Genomic DNA, 24636 nt, shown 5'->3' on the forward strand with positions numbered 1-24636 from the left:
TGCCGTCGCAGAAATTATTTTCAGAGATCCGCTGGGCTCGGGGAAGGCTCTGCAGAGAGCCTGCAGACTGCCAGAGTTCAGGGTTTGAAGCCTGCCTGGCTTTGCTACCCACCAGCTGTGTGGTATTAGACAAGCTGCTTAGCATCTCTTAGCCTTTATTTCCTCGTGTCTGTGAGACTAGGGCAGTAACTTCAGCTAGGCAGAAATAGTATGAGGGCTAAATGAAGACAGAGAAATTGTTTACTGTGATGCTGAGCAGATAGCCAGCGCTGGACCGTTTCTGTATGTGATGTAAGATACTGTTGTTGATTTGAAAGGCAAAGAAATATCAGCATGTGTTAAATAACTGCAGGCTAGTGTTTCTGTTTTAAGTGATACTAACTGGGTTGGCCACAAATATAAATGTGCTTTTCTTATTGTACTCTGGATGTGGGTTACCATGGATTGGCCAAGGTCAATGAACAGTGGGAGACGTAAGGGCACTTCCAGCCTGCACTGGCATGTCTCATGGCTCAAAGTCACGTCCCGGGAAGGAGGTCCTGGCCCGTAAACAAAGGAGAGCTTAAGATTCGCTGGTGCTTTTCCTGGTAGCCCAAAGTGCTCCCAGCCTATCTCTTCTGCAGACTAACACATCTTTACACAACCTCATTGCTGGGCCCAGATCACTCTACAAAAGGCCATCTTCATGTACCTCCTTTCATCTCAGAAAGCTATCCAAACATGTCTTGGATCCAGAGCAGCCCCCTCTGAATGGATGGAGCATCCCAACAGAGCAGAGGGGTGGGGGTGGGTGGGGGGAGAAAATGAGAGAAAGAATAAGGAGCAAGGTTGACATTTTGGGAGCAGAGGTTTGAACCCAGTATCTGCCTCTTGCCACCTTATGACTTGGGCGAGTTGCAGAACTTCTCTATGCCAGTGGATGCCATCTGTAAAATGGGTATATCACAGTATCTCCTCCGGGGATTGCTGTAAGTGATAAATGAGTTAATTATGCCAAGGCTCCTAGGACAGTTCTTGGCACTCCCTAGATTTTAATTACATTATTATTTCATTTATTTTGCAAATATTGAACCTGGAAAAGGAGAACGAATGTATTTTTAAAAGATTTTCCCCCACGAGAGAAACCTTAACTCCCAATATAGACAGTTTCCACATGAAATAATTAACCTCCCTTATCCAGATAGAAGAAATTGGGGCCTGAAGAGGTAAATGCCTGGCTGTGGTGAGTCAGCAGTCATGGCTGGAAGTGAGCTCAGTACCAGGTGACTTATCTGGCCTCTAATCACTCAGACCACACCCGCCTGCCCTGAATCACTATTTACCCTGAAAAAAGTAAAAGATCTAATGACCCCTTGAGATTCAGTTCTGAAGAATCCCAACTGGCTGTACCTTCATTTTTGTATCATTCAAGACATAGGTCAGGAAAACAGCAATGGATCCTTTCCCTTCTCAGAGGAGCCCTTCTGGCCCATGGTTACCGGTTTAGACGATTGTAGAATTCGAAGTGGTTGGATTTTTTTTTTTTCTCTTTATACCCCAGTGCTTTGGACTTGTACTGCTTGGCTTGGTGAATCTTGCTGTGTCTAATTGTGGGTCCCGTGACATTTGGCTCCCCTCCATGACAAATTAGGGTGCTGGGAAAGGGACATGTTCATTACCTCCTGACACAGGGAAAGTGGTAGTAACTTTCTTTACGCTGGACAAAATGAAACAAGCTCCGTGTCCCATCTGCAAAGAGGCAGCTGCTCAACAGCGGGTCTGGTGTGTATGTGTGGGATGAGGTGGGAATGTAGAAGACGTGCTTTAAAGAGTCTTGCTGATTAGATAATAATAAGTCTCATGACTAGTTAGGGGCTCTGCCTTTGAAGTCAGACAAAGCTGGGTTGAAATCTCCCTTTTGCCACATTCCCTAGTGAGGTTCTATGAAATGGAATGGCTAATAGCAGGGACTGCTGCATAGGGTCTTTAGAAGGATTAAGTAAAACAATGCATGTGAAATCCTGAGTGCAGTTCCTGGTACACAGTTGACCCCCAGTGAGCAGGGACAGCGGTTATCATTCCTTAGGCTCCTCCCCCATCTCTGGCTAGACTTGAGTGCTGCCACCACCATTTTGCAGAAGTGGCCCGCCCAAATATGAAATCTAGAGGAAGCTCTCTGACTGTAAAGCAACAGGGTGGGGTCCATCAGTTCGTGAGACAAGGTCCCAGCTTAAGGGTAGAAGGGACTCAAACAAGTCTGAAACGATTTTTAGGACTGATGTGTGTATATTTGCATAAGGATGAAACATTTTGCGAGTGAAAGTTCACCCTGATGGCAAAAATGCTTGACCCAATTAAAAACCCTAATCAGAGAAAAGGATGGGTGTGTCTGAGCATCGTTTGCGGTCGCTTGCTTTTGGGTCTCATCCCAGTCCCGTTACTCATATTTGAATCCCATAGAGAACCAGATAGCATTGAGAAAGGAAAAAAAAAAAAAAAAAAGGTTGCCCTGCATGTCAATGAGGAAACTTTCTTTCTAATTGCAGGCTCCTAGACTACAAATAGGAGGAAAACTGAAAAGCAGTGGCTTAACAGATATTAATTTATTTTTTTTCATGTAGATGTCTGGAGGTTGCCAACTGCTGGCATTGGTTCTAGGGCTCCTAACAGGGCCAGCCTGGCCTCCTCCTGCATGTCACAAAATGGTTGCCCCAACTCCAGGCATTACATCTGTATTCCACCAGGAAGAGGAAGTAAAAGCTGTGTCTGTTCCTTTTAATAGGAAAGCAAAGGCTTTCCAGGAAAGGTCTTTATGTGTCTCATTTTCCGCTTCTGTCTCATTTGCCAGAACTCTGTCACCTGCCTTTTCTAGACAGATGGCAGGAGAAGTGGGTATCTGTTGTGGGTGTGGAAAGCAGGGGCAAGGGAGAGGCAGTATAGGAGATGCACATTGGATTGACCACCCAGCAGTGACTGGTACAAATGACTTCACAAATCTCTGTAAGACATTGGGGGTCCCAAGCAACACACTGGTAGAGAGTAATCCTAAAGGAAAGGCATCCCCTTTCCTGAACAACAGCTTGGAAATCTCAAGGGCTCTCTCTTCCCCATTATGGTACCTTACAGAACAGCAGCAGTGCCCATCAGAGGGCTGTGGGAGCCGGGGGAAGAGAAGAGGGCTCTAGAGGGAATGTGTAATTCATTCACCTAGTATTTAATGAGCACCAAGTATGTGCCAAGCGCTGTAGTAGGGGTTGTGGCTATAGCATATAGGCAAGCAAATGGGACACCCTTCTGGATAGTGAAAAAAAAAAAATTTATTGGGAATCCCTTAAAGGGGAAGGTGAGCTCGTGGAATATGCGCCAGCTTTATCCCCTCAACCCCCATTGGTTTCCACCATTTGGCAGGGAGCTTAGGAACTGTTTTAGACAAGTCCTTACACAACTATGGAAAGAGACCTATCCTTAAACCCCTTGCAGCATTCCCACAGCCTCTGAAGAATCAGCCGTCAGCTGCTAAATTCAAAAGCTGCAGGGATCCATATGGGGTTTCAGCAGCAAGTAGCACTTACATAAAATCTGACAGAAGCCAATTAAACCTTTCTTGGACTGAACAAACCGATGTGCTTTTCTCAGCGCTCTTTCTGACAGCTACATTCAAAATCATAATCGTTGGTAATGGGACAGCTTCTATCAGGAGATGGTGGCATTCTCCCTTCTAAATTCCTGTTTTCAAACTCTGCTGAGAAAACGTATTGCTGGGCTCAATTTTGACGCACTGTATTTCTGCCTAAAGTGAAATTTATGCAATTGGTGGTTTTAGTTAATAACTTGAAAATCAGCCGGGCTGGCGCTCTGCTTGCAAGCCTGGAAGTGCCTCAGGGTTTCTGGATTTCAAAAAATGGGATGATTAGAGGGCCAGGCTGGTTTCTGGGATGAGTTTGGCATTGTTGAAGGGCTGCAGGGGCCCACAGTGGGCTCTAGCTTGGTGGCAGAAGGAACAGAAAACAATGCAAGTCAGGGCTACCCTCTGATACGTATATTGAACCCCTTACCATGTGACAGCCGTTTGGGGGACACTAAGATGAGTCAGACCTGGACTTTTCCTTCAGGGAGCCCATATTTCTCTTGGGGAGCAAATTCATAAATAACTACGAATTGAGGTGGCACACAAGAATGACCAAAGAGAAAGGTAAACAACGCAGAGGAGCTTAGAGGTAGAAACCAGCGCGGTCATAGGAAGAGATGTCGAGAGAAACCATCTGATTTAAATCGTGGCCTTCAGGTGGATGCAGACTTGGGATGCTGTGAGCCACTGAGCCAAAGTGCTCAGATTTGTTTTCCAATGTGTGCGGGGGGGACATGGGAGAGTGGGGGGTTGCTCTATCATTCTCTCCCAAGGAGCAGGGTCTTTCTTGGTCTCCTGCCTGTCAACATGCTCCCTGCAGAGCTCCAGCAGCTCAGTCTGTTCACACCTCTCCTCCTCTGTCCACAAAGTGATGCGCATTTCTGTCCCCAGTGGTTGTCAAATCAGGGAGCACTTTGCTCCATGACTTCCCACCAAAGGTTTAAGTAACCAAAAAGATTTTGGCGGAGCAGGGTCTTTCACCCTCAGTGTATTGGTATTTTGGGTGGGATGGTTCTTTGCCGTGGGGGCCATCCCGTGGATTGTTGGATGTGGAGCAGCACCCAAATGCTGCCAACCTGGGGGAGGGGCCAAAATGATCCCTCCCCTGCTGAGAAGAGCAGACCACTGAGGCCCTGAACACCTTCCCCTGATTGAATGCCCACAGGAGAGTGAAATCGCCCCTCCCTGCATGATGCGATCACGTGCCCAGTGGTCCAGGTGGAGACCTTGCCCTCTGTGTCACGCCTTCACCTAATCAGCTGCTTTAATGCCGGTGTTCTACGGCCACTACCTTCTTCCCAAGGTCACCAGCTGGCCCAGGGCACTGTCTCCAGCCTGGACATTTCCATGAGCTTCCTTACCGAGCTCTTCACCTTCAACCTGACCTCCTTCCAGTCTATTCTCTTTAAATGCAAGCCTGATTTTGCCGTCTCCCTGGCTAAAACCATGCACCGGCGCCCCAGTGACCTCGAAATTAAGATTAATACCTTTGATGAGGTTTAAAAGGCCCCATCTGATCTGGTCCCTGTCCACTTCAACTTCTCCTGCTTCTCTCGTCACATGGTCTCTACCCAGGAGCCAAACTGGATTTTTTCAATATGTCGTGTCTCACACACACACACCTGCGCTCATCATCATTGTTCCTGGGTAGTTTTCTCAGGGAAGATTTCCCGACCGTCCCCTCTCAATCTAGGTCTCACGCGTCCTTCACACCATGGAATTCCCCATCATGACACTCCCCACATATCACTGTCTATTCAGAGGGTACATTCCTTGGAGACCATGAGCCTCCTTGAGGGGACAAAAGCGTATCTGCGTTGTTGGTTGCCATCCCCCCATACCCAGCAAGGTTAGGCCTGGAGCAGGTGCTCATTTAGGACTCAGATAAGTAGATCTTGGCCTCTTTGTCTCCTAGGCATCCATTAATTAGCGTTAAAGGCAACCCATCCTCCCTGGGATTGATCCCAGGATCTGCAGTCCGGCTGGTTCACAGGAAGGGAGCAGCGCAGAGGTACCTCTCAACACACCTTCCCTGAAAGAGTTAAATCCTGTCTGGATTTCTATGGCAAGATGTTTCTGGAACCTTGAAAGATGGTAGAGCATGCATAGCCCCCGCCTGGAGTTAGATGACCTGGTTATAATCCCAGTTGTCCTACTCCCTGGGCTGTGTGGCTTCGGACAAATCACTAACCTTTCTGGTTTCTTCAGGAAATCTAACTTGGTAATTAATTTCAGGGTTCCATCCTTGCTATGTGACTCTAGAAAGAAGAAAACAAAAGTGGCTACTATTTATTGAGCATGAATTATGCACCCGATGCTTTCCAAATATTACTCAAGTCAACTCCCCAATCCTGCAGAGCAGACACAATGAGACAGAAATACGGAGAGCCAGAGAGATAAGGGGACTGAGGCACAGGTTTTGTAACTTGCCCAGAGGCTACCCACATGAGCAGGCGATGAACGTAGGATTTGAATGCAGCACTGGCCAAATACAGGGAGCCTGTACTCTCAGGATCATGCTGGTTCCTGCAGTAAGAAAGGGAGGTAGACAAATACTCTTTATAAGGGGCATCTCCTGATGTGTATTTTAAAGAATATATTCAAAATCCTCTTACAGAAGAAGGAAAGTGGCAATTTTAGCTGTCGGCAATGCAAACAAGAATGCGACCACAGACATGGAAAGGACATTTTCATTTTCTTGATCTCCTGCTAAAATATGCTCGTAAGCTTTTCTGACAGAGGAAACACAGCTAAGAAGGTACAAAAAAAAAAAAAAACCCAAAAAACCTTGACAGTGGCCGAGAGTCATCTTTCTAAATAATGCTCATTTCAATGTAGATTTATAAGCCGTTTCTAATGAGAGTCACATTTCTGAGAAAGGCATATTTTGATCCAGGGTCAATACACTGGCAAAACCTGCTACATAACAGGGGGAGGAAGACAGGCCCTCTGATGATGGGTGAGGTCCTGGGGTGCGTGTGGCTGAGATGTTGATAATCGTAAACAGCTTAATTGGGTTGAATAGTTTGGGTGAATAGCGAATTAAATGGATTCAGTCTGACTCCAAGCTCTGACCTGCTGAACGTTTTATTGTCTACAAGATAACAATAATCCGACAACTTGGATGAAAATTGCCTGCTTATTCACGTGAATCCACTGCTGGACTTGGCCCTCCATGAGGGCAGGGACCGTGCGTGGCCCACGGTTGGATTCCCAGAGCCCGTCACGATGCCTGGCGCTGGGTCCCTGCTGCCGATTCGCTGAGGACCGAGGGCAGCGCCGCAGACTGAGCCACTAGTGCACCCTGTGAGTCGCGCATCCCTCAGGCGACCGCCACCTCCATCTAGACAAGGGCCACAAATATTTATCCGCCAGGTGGAGGTGCAGGAAACGTGGACACCATGAAAACACTAGGTGCCCACAGCTCCTTGGGGTCTCCTTCCCAGGCTGATTCTGTGGTTGTTAGGCTTAAAACCTGGGCCACCAGCGTCCTGAGTCACCGTGCCCGTGTGGCCAAGCACGGTTACACACGCCCAGTGGGCTGCTGCTCCCTCCCACTCTGCTCACCTTTTGCCCACATTGAACTTTTTTTTTTTTTACAGTTTCTGGAACATTCCATGTTATCTCAGACCTTTACATAGGCTTTCTCTCTCTGCCACAAGCATTTTTCCTCCCGCATCCCTCTGGACTCACTCCGTTGGGTGTTAGGTTAGAAGTCGCCCGTCTCTGCAAGCTGTGTCGATGCCCGTCTGTGACTGCACAGCATCCAGGACTTCTCACGACACCCACCCTTCTCCTTTCTAGGTGTCCATCCCCCCCCCCCAGCAACCTGTGCACCTCTCAGTCTCCAGCAGCCAGCATATGCCTCGCCCATAGTCTAATCCGAGTAAAATCATGAATTTATTTAACACATATTTATTGGCTGCCTGCATTTGGGCTAGATAGCGTGATAGGCACTGGGGATACCATGGAATTGAAAAGACCTCTCTAGCGTGGAGCTTACATTCTGGTGGGGAGACATGAGCTCACTGGATAAATAAATAATAAGTGGAGCTGTATCCATTTTCACTCAGTTGTCTGAAAATCTCACTGAGTCAGGTACCAGAAGCCAGTATGGCCTGGTGGTAAAGAACACGGGCTGTCAGGTCAAACTGCTCCTTCCTGTGAAACTGGCAGTATTCTACTATTTTTGAGCCCCCCAAATGGCAGTTCCTATGCTTTACCCGAATACTTGCCATGGAACCTCAGGCATGTTCCTCTCCATGCCTCAGTTTCTTCATCTCTCATATGGAAATACCGGATCCTGCCTCGTAGGGCCGTTGTGAGGATCGATGGGACGATGCCGAGAAAAGTACCTGGCGCAGAGTAATTGCTCACTAAATGTTAGCTCTGAGTACTTTCACTTACGGGTCAAAGCCAACGGTCCCCAAATATCAAGAATTAAAACATTTAAATGCTGACATTTCCAGAGATGATGACTCTCATGCTGATCATGTTTTTATGCATTCAGGCAAACGCAGCCAAAAGAGGGACGTGACTAAAATGTTTCGTTTCCGAGAGGCCCTTGAAGAAAATGCCCAAAAGGCAATTAGCGCATGTGCCTGCCATCTCTGCTGCTCTTACTTATCAGCTGATCTGATCCTCTACTAATCAAACTGCTGCTTTGATATTTTTAGACATTTTGAAAGAGGCTTCTCAAAACTCAGGAAGCAAGGCCTGTTGACAAGTACAAAGGCACCCGCAGGAACCCGCAGGAACGTGGATCTGGCATCCTCCTTGGGGATGGGACATTGGTGGGAGTTGGAGCATTCTGCAGGATCTGTGGGAACCCTCCCCATCCCCCTCACTTTTTCCTCTCCCTGCTCCAAGCCAACAAATAACCCTCACACCCTTTGTCTTCGATTCCAAGGCGTGGCATTTCAATGGTCTCAGTAAGAGCACGATGCTGGTGTTTCCTTGGTTGACTAGACAAACTCACACTCACAGGGCTGATGGACTTAGCACGCGGTCCATAGGATTGTTCCAGGGTGTGTGAGCTGTTTGCCTGCTGTGTGGCCTTGGGCTAGCTGCTTCACCTCTCTGATGCCGACTTTTCTCACTTTTCGTTTAATCTCGTGAAGATTCAAAGTAATGCCCATTAAGGGCAGGGTCCAGAACAATAACTGAGATTGATTTGTGATTCATATTATCTTTGCGTGCTTTATGTGCTCCCCAACCACCGTACATTCTGTTGTGTTTAATGCCAGTGTGAGTGTTTCATCAAAGAAAGAAAGTACAGTATTGAGAAAAATCAATGTCCTGATGAATTGTTATCCTCTCAAGGTTGTTCTGGGAATAGCAAAATGGAGCATGTTTTTGTAGGCTCCAGAAGGTCAACAATGATGTCAGTGTTTAAAAATAAATAAATAAGTGATGCATTACATAGCCACAAGAGTGATAATAGAAATAATTGGTACTGTGAGTTGAGTACTTATTATATACCATGTGCCATGTGAAGCTGTCATGTGAATTTTCAGATTTCATTCAGCCTACAATGCTAATTGGTAAGCACTTTTCATTCCACTTTGTTTTGTTTTGCATGGGTGGGCACCAGGGATCAAACCCGGGTCTCCAGCCTGGCAGGCGAGAACTCTGCCTGTTGAGCCACCGTGGCCCGCCCTCCCATCTTCATTCCATTTTACAGGTGAGGAAAGTGAGGTGAATGGAGGTTATGTCTTGACCAGAGTCACACAACTAGCTGGTGCGTCATCTGGCATTCAAACCCAAGTTGGTCAGGTGTGAAGTCCCCATTATGCTGCTTTGATTAACAAGGCAAGCCTGACTTTTTCTGGGGTAGGTGGTTTGAGTAAGAGAATGCCCTCTCTCTCAAAAGAGGAGCAGAAATAAGGGTGTTGGGAGGTGGAGAAAAGATTGACTACATCCTATAGGCTAGTCACTTCTGGTTCGTCCTCACTCGCCAGGGTCAAAGTCCAGGGTCCAGTGATACCCCACCCATCTTCCCAGACTTCGTGTCAGTCCACCACCCCAGAAGCCCCTGAGTTTGGCATCTAATAAGCATTCCACAGGACTCTCAGTCACTCCAGCCCACTGCCCAAAACCTCTTGAAGCCTCCATCCTAGTTTTTGAAAGTTCAGTAATCTCAAATGTAACCTGTTCCTTGAACTAGAACATAGCCTTGGATCTAATCAAAGCACAGATGGTTGTCCCTTGTTGCTCCCTTTAGATATTTTCAATGGGGGAAGCTCTTCTCAGGCCCTTAGCATGGAACCTCGGTGGACCCAGAGCCTTTTCTGCTTGCCTTTCGGTGATAGCCAGTCTCACCATCTCTTTAAGTCTAAAAAATAGTCACAATTCTGACATTGAAAGTGCCCAGCCAACCCATTCGTATATTATGCAACACTTCAATCTTCCCTCAAGGTAAAGGTTGCTTTCCCTCCTGGTTAAGGGCAGCTTCAGGTGGGTCACCTGCCACCTGGGCAGAGGGTGTGGGAAGTGCCCTTTCCATTCTCCATAAAAATTGTCCCTCACTGCCCTCCCGTCACTCCTTAGCTTTCTAATGTTTGGGGGAGCACAGGAAAGTTCTTACTGGTCCTATCATAGATGACTCTCATCTCGCTGGGCTTAGCTCAATCTGACCCCCTCTGGATTCTGGTTTCCCAACAGTCCACCCCACCCCGACTCATGACACTGGGGTCTCCCAGACCTCGTTGGGTCCCGTTTCAACCACCCTTGACATAGTGTTGAAGACAAGCACCCTTCCTGACCCAGCTGCCTCAACTCTCCATCCCCTGCCCAGAAACCCTCCCCAGCCTGCCTCTGTCCTCTGGTCTTCCAAGGGGTGTCAGAGTCCCCCAGTCTCCCAGCCACAGGGGTCACAGTTCAGCCTCTTGAGCCATCCCACGGAGGTCCCTTCCTTTGGGTCAAGGTGGAGAACGAAGCATCAAACCAGCCTATCTCCCTTTCATTTTGAGTCTGATGCCTGTGGTGACTTAGCTCCCCAGTTCATGCCATCCTATCTGTGAGTCCGTCCTGTTACCCTGCCATTTGCTGTGGGCTCACAGAGTACCAGCGGGTTCACAAACACTATTCTGGTCTGAGGAAGGCACAGACACCTGAATTTTACAGGAGTCTCCAAGTTCAGTTCTAGGCCATGCCTGTACAACTCACATCCTTGATGTTGTTTTGGGGGTGAATTCTCTCCCCCCCAAAAAAGATCTGCTGAAGTCCTAACTCCCAATAGCTCAGAAAGTGACCTTGTTTGGAAATACGGTTGCTACACATGTAATTAAGATGAGGTCATCCTGGAGTAGGAAGGGCCTTCAGTCCAGTATGACTTGCGTCTGTTTAAGAAGAGGAGAAGAGCCACAGAGGCGGAGACACGCAGGGGAGAAGGCCAGGGGACGACAGCAGAGACAGTGTGGTGCAGCTACAAGCCAGGGGATGCTGAGGGCTGCCAGCAAACTGCAGAAGCTTGGAAGAAGCAAGGATGGCCTCTGCCCTAGAGCCGTGGGAGAGAGTTGACATCTTAATTTAGGCTTCTGGTCTCCAGAACGGCAAGGAAATAAATATCTACTGTTTTAAACCACCTGGTTTGTGGTACTTTGTTGCAGCAGCGGCAGGAATCTCTCTATAGTTGCCAAAGTGTTCAAGAGCTCATCACTCCTTATGGGAACAGTTCTGGGAAGGACGTCACACTGTCCACAGAAGTCACACCAAGTGCAGCCATTTCATGGTTAATCACAAAACCAAGGATCTTTTTCTCCCCCCCCCCTTTTTTTTTTTGCTGTTTGAGTATAGTCCTTTTGCAATGTAACTCGAAGAAAGCTAGACTGCTTTGTTCCTTATCTGCCTGTGAAGAAAGAAAGCCACTTCGTGTTGAAAGACCCTGATTTAATCTGTGGCAGGAGTAGAGACTGGGGGGTGTTGGTCAGAGGTCAGACGCCCCACAGGCAGCCAGCCTTGGGTCCTGGAATGAAAACTGATCACTCCCCAGAAAGCAGTTTTTATTTCACTGCAGGTTTGGAAGCTTGCTTTTAAAGACTCCTCCCTCCCTCTCTGTTTCTTCCCCCTTCCCCTCCCCCTCCACCCAATCCTCCCTGTCCATTCTCCCTCCCCTCCCTCCTTTCCCTCCCTCTCCCTCCCTTTTATTATGATGCCCAACAATATTTCTTAGGTCATCCTATGCTTCCTTTTAGTTTCTTTAATTATCATGGCAATTTCATCAGTTTGTAAAAAGAAAAGAAAACTCCTCGCTCACCTGGCCCCTTGGCCACCAAGGGAAGCCAGCTTTTTGGACCATTCCTAAGCAGTCCGGTCCGCAGCCTTGGTGGTTGCCTTCACGCCCCTCCCCTGCCCTGGTGGTAATGCACCTGTTCCGTAATCCGTGTACTTTAGGGGAGCAGGTCGTTAGATAAGATGGATAACAGAGTCGCCCGGGGAATGTTTTAAACCCAAAGAGGAGTGTGTGCGGGATGTCTCCAGCTATAAACGACAGGACCACAGTTCCTACTGTTTCGGTTAAGGGACCGTCGGGTTTTTCAGCCTCAGTCGCTATTTTCTGAAGGTCTGCCTTAAGCTTGGACAAAGGAAAGGAAGGCTTTCTTTCCAGCTGCAACAGAGAGCACGAGGGTTCAGGCAAATGGATGGGAGTTTGTTTTCATAAATAACTTGATATCAAGTTACAGCTCATTAGTGGAGAGCACACAACGTTCCTGCAGCTAATTTCCTCATTTCACAAAGCCTGGTTCTCAACAAACCCTATTATTGGCCTCAAACAATTTTTTTTTTTTAAGCATTGGTGCCACAAAGGCCCCGCAGGTTCAAGACAGAAAGGGGGGAGCTGGGCAGAAAGCAGGGTTTACCAGCATTCCGCTGCTGCAGATTCAACGATGTAGACCAACAGAGCTCCCCGATTCCGATAAACCCAGAAAGGCAGGAGGCCTACCACTCGGAACCATGGACTCCCGGGAAACCCAGAAAGGCATCCAGGCTAGGAGGCTGCCATGGAAACTTGCTGGCTTTGGAGTCCTTTCTCTTACGTCTCAGCTGGATGACCCTGGGCACATCGCCTTCTATCTCTGAGCCTAAATTTCTTTATCTGCAAAAGGAGGTAAAGATAGTTCTTATCTTTGCAGGTTCCTGGTAACTTGAGTTATCAAACTTCTAGTCTCTGGAAGTTCTCCCCTTCCAGAAGCTTTCTCCTCCCTTCCCAGCCATGTGGGATCCCCCAGCCCTACCTCTCAGCACACACCTGCTGGCAAGGCCGTGTCACTAACCCTGGGTCCCACTGGAGCAGGGACTGCCATTAAGGACTTTCGAATCCATTTGTTCATCCAACAGACTATTTACAGCACACCCACTATGCGCCGCTTACAGTTCCAGTTAAGCTCCTGGGAAACACACAGTGTTTGCTGAATAAATGAATTTACCTTCTTTCCCAGATAGTGGACTTATTATCTCCTTGAATCTCTACGTGCCCTGAACAGTACAGATCCCTTTTAAAAGGTATTGCTCTTGGCATCTTTGGAAAGCTTCCACTCATTGTTGCCTTCAAGTCTTTTGGCAAAAATTCTAGAAGTCCGGCCACTTCTGAGGACATACTCTCCATGCCATCTTGGTGAAATTCCTTGGAGCACCTTAGCTCACCAGTGCTCTGTAGAAATTGTGGTTTCCTTAGATGCTGTACTCATTTGCAAGCATAGTTGTTTAGGCAGAACTTCACTTCCTAGAGCCTCCAACCCATCTAATGTCCTTCCTAAGGACTTTGGCCATGCACAAAAATATTTTACCACATTTTTAGGACATTTTCCCCCAAGGAATAGTACAGAATGTGCCCAGAGTTCTCTTTCTTCCCAGTGAAATATCAACATCCAGTTATTATGGTTGAAGTTCCCCCAAAGTTTCCAAAGCGTTTATCTCCTTAGTACTTCCTGGTTTATCACTTTAGTCTTGTGTCTGTCCAGAGATTAAGCTCCTTGCAATGCAAATGAAAAATGTATCAGAAACTTCACTGTGGGTTCGTAACAAAGGACTGAAGAATTGGCCTCTCATCTTTGAAATATCTTGTGTCAGGTCCAATTTTGCAGTTTCTCACATTTGCCTGTGCGTTCTGAAGCCTTTTTCTTCTATTAGAGTCTTTCCAAATAATACTGTTCTAAGTCGAATGCCTTTAAGAATTTTGTTGAAGTGTAAGATACATAGCTAGAGACAAGTGCACGAATGTGAGTGCTCAGTTTGCTGAATTTTCACACAGCGAGCACGTCTGTGCAACCTCTTCACCAGAATCAAGATAGAGAGCATTACCAGAACCCCCCACCTGCCCCAGACTCCTTCCCAGCCACCACCCCCCTTTTCCCCAACTGTACCACCATCTTGGCTTCTCCTGCCATTGATTAGTTTGGCTTGTTCTCTAAACTTTGTGTAAATGGAATCATACAGTTTGTACTCCTTTGGATCTGGCTTCTTCTTATTTTTTCTTTTGCACAACACTATGTTCATTATGTTTGGGGATGTGATTGTTATCTCTTCATTCTCACTGCTGAGAAGCCTTCTATTCTCTGACTGTTCCATAATCCATTCATCCCTTTACCTGTTGAAGGACTTCAGATTGTGTTTCATTCGTGGGGACAGGGAGAAGTAGGGGGACTCTTCCAAAAGTGCCACTAATGATTTTAGTACATGTACAAATCTGTACAAACGTACAGATTTCTGCTAGTTATATGCCCATGAGTGGAATTGCTGGCTTTAGGGTGCACAGTTGGTTAACTTCAGTAAAGATGCTTCCCAACAGTTTTCCACGATGGCTGTACCAATTTACACTCCACCAGCAGTATATGAGAGTTTCCATTGCTCCACGTCCTTGTCAGTCTTGGTGTGATCGGTCTTTAATTTTAGCTATTCTTGTGTGAGCTGCTTTGATTCTGTTATGTATCCCCAGAAAAGCCCATGTTCTTTTAATCCCATCTTTTGGAGGTCGACCTGTGGTAGGGTAGGGTCTTTTGATTAGATTGTTTCCATGGAGATGTAATCCTGCCCATTCGAAGTGGGTATTAATACATTTACAGAAGACCTTTAAGAGAGCTTACAGAGAGAGAGCTTAGACAGAAATGCTCTGGGAGATGCTAAGCTGGGACCCACAGAAACTGAAAGAGCCAGAGTTGGAGAGAGCCAAAGGAAGTTAAGAGATGAAATCCAGAATTCGCCCCCAGAGAAGTTGAGAGAGGCCCCCACAGATGCTCAGAGAGAGAAATGTCCTGCATACTCTAAGAGAAAACCTGCAGGACACAAGAGAAGCCACTGGAATCAGAAGCTGGAAGCAATGGAACCGAGAGCAAGGACCAGCAAATGCTGGCCACGTGTCTTCCCAGCTGACAGAGGTGTCCCAGGCGCTAGCAGCCTTTCTTCAGAGTCCAGGTATCATCCTGTTGATGTTAACTGGGACATTTTCATGGCTTTAGAACTGTGAATTTGTAACTTAATAAATCCATTTGGAAAAGCCAACACATTTCTGTTTTGTTGCATTCCAGCAGCTTTAGCAAATCAAAACATGATGGGTATTTAATGGTAACACATGTGGCTTTAATTTATGTCTCTCTAATGCCTGTTGAGGTTGAGCCTCTTTTCATTGGTTTGTTGCCTATTTGGATATACTCTTTTGTGAAGTACCAATTCAAGTCTCTTGCTCATTTTTCCAACGTTACATACATTTAAGATCTATTCCCGGGTGTCGGGAAACTGGCACTGTCAAACACTGTAGATGGAAATGAAAATCTGCACGTTTTTGGAGCATGGTTTTAAATATATTAAGACTCTTTATTCAGCCATTCAAATTTTAGATGTTAATGCCACAGAAATACTCCAATAATTACTGTTTTCAAGGATATATATATACATATATATGTACATACACACACAAGAATGCTTATCACAGTTGTATTTTGTCAGAAATTTTTCTTTTGCAAGTGGCAGAAACTCCCTCCAACTTGCACAAGCCAAGAATAACAAAGAAAAGAAATGGAGGCTCAAACAGAGGCTCACATGACACAGAACGCTAGGGAATATGGCTTCAGGTATGGCTGGATCCAGGAGCTTAGGCAAAGTTAGCAGGAATCTGCCTATCTGTATTCACTGCCCCTGTGTCCATTGGTCACGGTTTCATTCTAAGGTAAGAGATCTCTTGAGGGCTAAAATGGCTATCAGCAGCTCCAGGTTTAAGCTTCTCTGATTTAGTAACAGCAGGGGGTGGGGGGGGGGGGAGAAGCTTCTCTTTCAGAAAAGAATGATCAAGAGCCCTCTCCCCTAAATTGCCCACTTGGATAGTGCCTGTCCATGGAGCCCAGTGGTGAGGCTCATCCACACCTGGGCCACCAGCGCTCAGGATGATGACGGGTACTTCCTGGAAAGAAAATCCGTGGGCTTTGATCAAAAGGAGGCAGGCCAGACACCGAAAAGCCAAATACAGAAAGCGTGTACTCTGACAGCCTTAATCGCATTATCCAAAAACTGGGGACAACCTAGAAGGTCTGCCAATAGGAGAGTCGAATAATAAGATATGTTCATGCGCACTACAGAATACTATGCAGCCACTAAAATGAATACGATAGTGCATATGTATAGACACAGAAAGATGGTCATTATGTATAGTTCAGTGGGGGAAAAGGGTGATTGCTATGTACAGCATGAGTCTGGCCATGTAATTTATTGTCCAAACCAGTCACTTTTCAGCGTGAAAGGAGATGATAATAACTAATTACATTGAGACAGAAGGTATAAATCAAGGCTCTCCTGAGCAAACAGATCTAACCCTAATTATAATCCCATTTTAATTTAAATCTTTAATCTCTGCATAGCTGTCTGTCTAATAATCTGTCTATATATGATCAGTAGACACATCCATCTCTCTACAGGTTTATATTTGTTTTTATTTAGGAAGGACTTAGAGGTTGTCCTTAGGAGGTGTGAGAAGGAATTGAGAGGGAGTTTATTTTTAAATTGAGGTATAAATTACATGAAGTAAAATGTTTAAATCTTCAGTGATAGCACATTTAAATTTTATTTATCTATATACTTGCATAACCACCAGGTAAACCAAGATAACAGGACATCCCCATCAGCCTAGAAGATTCCCTAAAGTGTCCTCCTAACCAGTACCACCCCCGCCCAGAGGCAGCTACTGCCCTCGCTTCCTGTGCCGTTGATCGGTTTTGCCCATTCTTGACATCATGTAACGAAGCGAGAGCGCACGTTCTCCTTTTGCTTCTGGCTTCTTTGGCTCATCGTTGTATCTCTGCGAGTCATCTGTGCCACTGTATGCGTCCCTAGTTTGTTCTTTTTATTGTTGCATAGTACTCCTCTGTGTGAACACGTAATTTATTTATATATTGTCGCACCGAAGGACATATAAGTGTTTCCATTTGAGGGTCTATTATGAATTTAAAGCTACTTGGAAATCTTTTTACATGTTTTTGGGGTCAACATAGTCACTAAATTCGCATCATCGGGTATAGATATTTAGTTTTATTGGAAACTACCAGCATTCCCACGTGGGGACCTCAGCCTCACCGGAGCTCAGGCTTTAATTTTAGTCATTCTTGTGAGTGTGGTGATATCTCATTGTGGTTTGAATTTGCATTTCTCTGAGGAGTAGTGATGTTTAGGATGCTTTTGTATGTTTATTGGGTATTTGGATTTCTCTTTCACTTCATGAAGGCCCTGTCTTTTTCTTTTTTAATTGGGCTGTCTTTTTAATATTGATTTGTAGGAGTTGTTCATATACATTGATTATAAGTCCTTTGTCATTTGTATATGTATTCACCCAGTGTGTTTCTACTCCTTCAATGGTACCTTTCCATGAACAAAAGTTCTTATATTTCGTGAAGTAGAAAAATCCATTTAAAAAAATTATAGCTGGTGTTTTTTCCCTTTATTTATTATAAAGCCCATAGCATAGTTAAAAGTATTACTTCAAACCATCAACTTTATATCTATTTACACCCATATTTCTGGTGCTCGTCTTTCTTTTCTGAAGGTCCATGTTTCCATCTGGGAGCCACTTCCGTCAAGCTGGAGACCTGTTGTTATATTTCTAGTGCAGGTGTTCTGGTGACAAATTCTCTCAGCTTTTGTGCTTCTGAAAATGTCTTTATTTTGCTGTCATCTTTAAAGGACACTTTTATTGGATATAGAACTGTGGAGGGGCACGTGGTTCCCCCACCCCCAGCACTTTAAAGATGTCATTCCCTTGTCTTACGGCTTTCATAATTTCCAGGAAGACCTCTTCCCTCTCTGGAATTTTAGTTCATCTTGTCTTTTGTTACTTCCACAGATCTGCAGCATCTTTGTAAACAGATTTTTGAAATTGCTCTTTCCCTTGTTGTTGCACTGAGAACAGTGAGTTCCCCTAACTGCTGCAACCCTCTTGGTGGTCAAATATGAAATGAGCTCCAATTTGAAGGGAACTCAAGCTAGGACTCCTGCCCTCCTCCCGCTGTCCCTCCCTCCTTCCTTCCTTTTAAAATGACTTTTGCTTTCTTTTCTGTTTTATTCATTAATCTTTTAAAAATCAATGTTTTGAGGTATGATTTATATAGAATGAAATGCTCATAGTTTAAGTGGACAGTTTAATGAGATTTGACACGTGCCTGCAGCCACGTAACTACCACCCCAATCCACATACAAAGCAGCTCCAGGGTCCCCACAAGTTCCCTCCCGACCCTTTGAGGTCAATCCCCTCCTCCAACCCTGAGCCCCAGGCGACTGCTGGTCTGCATTCTGTCACTAGAAACTTGGTTTTTCCTGCTTTCAAATTCCCCACAAATTGAATCGTGCAGGATGGATCCTTTTGTGTCTGGTTCCTGAGACTCATCCACGTGGCTGTAGCTGTCAGGCGTTCCTCCCCTTTCATTGCTGAATTGTGTTCTGTTGTGTGAGTACACGGGAGATTATCCAGTCCCCTGTTGATGAGCATCCGGGTTGGTTCCAGTTTTCCTTCCTTTCTAAAATCCAAAATGCTGAGAGTGTTTTGCCAGTGCGTCTTACCACTGATGCTCACCATGGTGAATGGCGCCCAGCCCCAGCCCTTGTGTCAGCTGTAGCCTTGTGGGGGGAGACGCAAGTTGAACAAGTAATTTCAAGAGTGGTGAGTGTTGCAGAATGTCAACCACAGACGACATCCTACAGCACTCTTGGAAACGTATCCATTCAATAAGTGGGTGAAAGCAACCGGAAGGGCTCGTTTCATCCATGGCTTCGGGAAAAGCATTTGGGATGAGATCCCCGGAGGACTTGGAGTGAGCGAGGTAAAGGTTGACACAGGCTCTGGGGTGCAGTAGAAAACTCAGCAGATGTGGAAGGCAGAAGAAAGCTCGTGCACCTGAGAACATCTACAGAATGAGAGGCATTTAAAAAATACGATTTCATTTAATCATGAGAACAACCGCGAGAAGTTGTATTAGCTCCACCTTACAGTTGAGGAGCCTGAGATTTCAGGGAGGTGAGAAAAGTTGCCCGACTGACCCAGTCCGTGGTTGTATCAGGATTCGAACCCAGAGCTGTCAGCTCCAAAGTTCCCATAGGAAGATGCCTGGAGACCACCTGCTGAGGGACCCGTTAGATCATTTGCAGGAGAGATGGAAAGAAAAGGGGCAGATTAAAGAAGGATCTGCAAGGCCCTGGCTCAAAACAGGTACCAAAATAAAAATACTTATTGAAGGGGTACATTTCCAAGAAAAAGAAACCCGTTAACTCATTATCTGTTTCCTTATTTGCATTTAGTTCATTGCTTAAAAACAACAACGAGTCTTACCACTGCCAAATTCATCAAATCCTATCCATTCTGCCTTTGCAATGTGATGTTATATGAACATAGATGTTGTTTTTTTGCACGGTCAGAGGTGAAAGCCAGTCGAAACCAAGACCAAAGAAATACCAGGAGGTGTTTACAAACTAAAGGGCACGGGGACATATCAGTTAACCCTCAAGTAAGGTAAATAGAGCTGCCAATTAACATCCCACTCTTGGGAGCAGTAGAGCAGGGAACTCCGTGCAAACAACAAGAGCTGCGCTGTGAGCTTTCCTGGTGGGTGTTGTCTGCGTGTGATTCTTCCTTCTTACATGGAAGTAGGTGTTGTTAGCTGGACATGATGGGCATGACAGCGGAGACCCGCTTTGACGGGAGACCTGCAGGCTGGCGTCTCTCTCGGGTAAATTCCCAACCCCCAGGGACCACCGTCTGGTTAAGAAGTATGTGGAGGGCCCTGGGGCAGAGGTGACAGCGTGTCAAACATGCTGCCCCCACCCCGCCCCCAGCTGGGTCCCGACCCCACGGCGGTGGGAATAACTGAAACGCACTGCGAGCTTGCGGTCCACTGGCGGCAGCACAGCGCTTAGCCTGTGTGAGGGCGTCTTACTTTCGCAGCAGCCTCAGAACAGAGATGGTGCTGCTATCCCCATTTTAGAGACAAGGGAAATGAGGACCAAAGAAGTTCCGTGACTCGCCCAAAGGCATGAGGCCAGGCGCCCCTTCTGTCTTTCACAGGATCCCTCGCTCTTAACCCTGGCCGTCCCCTGCGTGCACACCACCCAGGGAGCGGAGCAGAGCGGGGATGGGGTGGGCACCGGACGGCAAGCGACCCCCCTCCCCAAACAGGAGGAGCCGAGAAACCCCCCCACTCCCAGGCTGAAAGAAAACGGCGCCCTGGCTAGGAGACTCCATGAGAAATCCCAAGAAGTCAGAGGGAGCTGAGCCCCCTGAAACGACATGTGTCCCTTCTCCTAGTCTAATGAGTAGGAGAGGTGGGGGTCCAGGGCAGGGACAGTAGGGCAGTGAGGGTCTCTCGGGACAAGTATGGCCTGCAGTGACCCAGCCATCAGGACGTCTCCTGTATAGCAATACAAGCGACAGGAGACTCTGCCGGCACCCTCACCTGTGCCAGCCACTGTTCTAACTGCCTCTAGAAAGATTAACTCAGCCCCAAAACAGCCCTAAAGATTAAGGACTGTTACCCCCACTTACTGATGAGGAAACTGGAGGCACAGAGAGGCTAAAAGACTTGTCCAAGGTCATGTAGCCCCGTAGGCCCACCTTCCCCTTTCCCTGTCCAGGCCAGGCCCCTCCCCCTCTGGGTCCTTCCCTCTGTGATAATCCCACACTCCCCGAGGCCCCAGGACTCTGCATCGGAAGCATGGGGGGCTTCACATGTTGTTCAGTGCAGAACGAACTGTCTGTCTCAGCGTTTGCACACACAAGCTAAGGGGGCAGGCCCGGGTCAGCGTCCCACCTTTGCCCTTTACTGTGGCCTTGAGGAAGTTTAGGGCGATGCAGGGGTTAAGGTCAGGTGTGAGCTCGGGAGCAAGACTGCCTGCTCTCAGACCCCCTGCGCTGCCACTTCAGCGTTTTTTATACAACCCCGAGCTGCTTCACCAGGCCTCCCTTTGTCCGGTGGCAGCTGAGGATGGTCTATTTGGTGAAAATAAAACGTTTAACAAGCAGCATAGCCAGGACCCCGGGGCCAGCAGTGAGTCCTGCTGTCGCTGAGTTGTGTGGGGGTCCCGTGGGAGGGGCGGGGTGGCCGGGGGGGCTCAGGACTGTCCGCCAAGCGGGAAGGAGCCACACCCTCAGACTCGGGAGCTGAGAGTTTGCATCCACCAGAGAAAGGCCCCGAGAGTAGGTCCCACATCGGCGACAAGGAAGCCTTGACTTGGGAATCCGAAGGGGCCAGTGGAGCCCATTCCCTCCTGCTCTTCCTGGACACCGCTCCCAGCTCTCAGCTGTCCGTGCAATTAACACACGTTCATGGCTGGACCCAGCTTGGGTTTCCACGGAGACTCCCCCGTGCTTAATCAACGTGGCCGGGGTCGTGGCGCTGTGCTCAGGCTCACACCAGCCTCCCCGTGCTTTCCGTTTTAATACTCCAATTGTAATCTCTTCTAATTATTTTTCCTCCTCTACCCATGTTAACCTTATCCCTTTGCAGTTCCTTCTCTCCTTTCGTTGTCCTCCTTCTTGCTTTTCCCAATTAACACACAGAGAGAGAGAGAGAGAGAGAGAGAGAGAGAGAAAGACAGACAGACACCTGTTTCCTTTGGTGGCAGATGAAGAATGAAGAACTGTGAAAAGGTAAAGTCTCAACATCCAGCCGCATCAATGAGTCGTGCTTGGTGGAACTCATGGCTGCAGGACCAGGAGCCAGGGAGATGAAAACCAGGCCGGCAGGCTCATAGTCGGAGATGAAAACTGCACCAGCATGACCTTATATGGGGCCTTCCTTGTCCCCGCTGGAAAAACGAATGCTAAATCCAGGCCTGAGATGTCACCATATTTGGAGAAAAAAGATGCCCGCGGTGTATATTTTAAAAGAATTTGCAGTGCAGAGGCCTTGAGGCTCATCTCAGAGCAAGTCCCCTTGCAGCCCTGAAAGGGGTGAAAATTACAAGCTAAAGGCTGACAACTGGCATTCCTGGAGGGAGGGAGAGTGCTCCCGTTTTATTGGGTTTAAAAATGCTTGCAGCACATTGTATCCTTAAATCTGCACAAGGAGGAGTGGGGTTGAGATACATGGGGCGGCAGGAGTTTAAAGCTGGACGAATCTTTGAATGCTAGCATCAACTCCCAGGGAAGGAGTCTTTCCACAAAAACAGCTAAGTGGTGGTAAAGAATGTGGACTCACTCACTAGCTGTGCAGCCTCGGGCAAGTTACACCACCTCTCTGAACCTCAGTGTCCATCAATAAAATGGGGCAACAATAGTACTTACCTTGTGGGTTTAGCAAGATGTTAAATGGGTTAATGCATCGAAGCGGCACCCAGCACATAGGAGCCACCACCATGGGTTAGTCACCACCACCCACTGCTTTCCTGGCACTCTAGCATAGAGCAGGTGGTTGAATGAATGAATGTGATGCGATGGTGTGTTTGGGGGACTATTTGGGGAGGGGGGAGACGCAAAGACCTTCCAGGGACACAAGTGAGTGCCTGGGGTTAGGGATTTTCCTCTCCTCCTCTATTTCTGAAAAGCTAAACTCTCAGATTTAAATACCTTCAAAGGCCAGACAAGAAATACGTGTAAGTAGGCCTGGAGATGGGAGCACATGCCTCCCGGCTGAACACTGAAAAAAGCCAAACCAGACTCGGCGGAAGTTTTCACTCAACCTGCCCAAACCTGCCCGGTATCCGATTCACACGCACGCACGCATGCATACACACACACACACACACACACACACACACACACACACACACTCCTGCGCCTCAATCATTCCAAACAATGCAATCCATTTTTAAAAGCCAATTTCTCTGCAGCCCCCAGTGTACGGTAATGAATTAAGGAAAGCACATCAAATGCAACAATGCCTCGTTGTTAGGTTCTGGGCAAAGCTGCCAAATGCTCTGGACCCTGGCGGTGCCTCCCGGTCTGGGCCTGCGGCTAGGGTTGTCATGATAATGAATTGCGCAGCTCGCCTAGGCTAGGGAGCGGATCCAGCAGTTCATGTTGGGTTGAGAAAAGAAGTGCCTCATAAAGGTGACACCTTGTACCTCATTTATGAGGTGACAATCCCAAGCGCATATCACAGTTAGGAGAGAAGCTTCTTTCAACACCGCTCTATAAAACTGTACTCCAGGGTCCGGAATCTATTTGCTGTTCCTCTCAGTGACACCTCTGACCCCCAACCATCAGCCCTCAACCCGAAGTTCAGGAATAACCATGTAAACCTGGACGTGGCGAGGGCATGAGGTGGCAACACTTAAACCCCAAAGCTTGGTTTAAAATATGTGTGCAGCCCTCTGATTGTCTTGGGTCCTGGAACTCAAATGCCTCAGTTGTTGGGTACTCTGGGCCCAACTACCTGATTCTGTTCCTTGAGACATCCTCATATTTCTTCATTGAACAGCCATCGCTGGACAATCGATTTCCTTCTATAGAGCAAGCTCAAGAGATTCATTCAGCACAATGAATTGCTGGAATGATTAATAAAAAGTCCAGGGCCCCAGAACAATGCCCGTGTCCACTGGAGATGGGGGAAGGAGGGATTTAAAGCCAGGCTATTCCAGGGATTTGGCCCCAGAGCCCAAATCACCAGTGTACCTCCCGACTTACACCGAAGGCCTGGACAGAGCAGTTGCTCAATAAAAATTTGTCATGAATGAATGAATGAATGAATGGCTCAGTCTACGTGTGTGTCAGGAAGAACAACTGTCTTTATAGTCAGAGCTGGGTTAGCATCCCAGGTCCACCCCTCATAGGGATAACATCTTCTACAAGATGCTTTGCTCTGCCTTGGTTTTCCCTCTGTCGGAATTTCAGAGGCTCTCGTAAGATGCTGTTTGTATTTCCTAAAACAAACCCCAGCATCCATCCAGTTCTCCAGGCAGCCCTGGGGCCTTCTGACTGCTGGGCCATTCATTTCTTCAGGAGTAGGCTTTTCCCCAGACCTCAAGAAAGAGATAGCCTTGGACTTCTTCCTCTCCCATCGCAGAACCTTTGCAGGACCTTCCTCCACGCCTCACTTCTGGAAAGATCCCAAGAGCTGCAGCCCCTCTCAGGGTGTCCTGATCCCTGGTGGGAGGTGGCATCATGACAGGGGTCAGGCTGGCAGTTAAGTACAGTTAAGAGTTTGGGCTTTGACATTCAGCTCCCCACTCGCGCCCCTCTGAGCCCTCTCCTCTGAAGTCAGGGCATATAACCTTGCAGGATTATCTGAGGATGAGAGCTGATGCCTAAACTACGAGAAGTGGGGTGACCCCCCCCCCGCCACCAACAGCCACAGCCTCCGGGGTGTCAGGGGAACATAAATCAGTACAGAAGTCAGCATCTGCCAGAATCTTAGCGACTTGCCTGCCACGGGAAGGACCCCCTACCTCATGGAAGTCAGGAGGTGCCCTGCTCCAAACCTTCTCCCCTTCAGTGTTGCGGGCTTGGGCAGCCATCGGAGAGTGTCCAGGCTGAGAGGTGTCCTGACGCTGACACCGACTTCACACCCACCCAGGCCGGCTCTGCACAGGCCACGGGGGTGTGCGGGGTGGGGGGGGATTTT

The 24636-nt window shown here is 47.5% G+C and overlaps 1 protein-coding gene across 7 annotated transcripts in view; it reads left to right on the top strand.

Annotated features, from left to right (window-relative positions):
- Window positions 1–24636, top strand: part of CCDC60 (coiled-coil domain containing 60) — a 208678-nt gene that overhangs the window by 877 nt on the left and 183165 nt on the right. The window lies entirely within an intron of this gene.

Source organism: Tamandua tetradactyla, chromosome 5 (genome assembly GCF_023851605.1).
Source record: "Tamandua tetradactyla isolate mTamTet1 chromosome 5, mTamTet1.pri, whole genome shotgun sequence".
Lineage (NCBI taxonomy): Eukaryota > Metazoa > Chordata > Mammalia > Pilosa > Myrmecophagidae > Tamandua > Tamandua tetradactyla.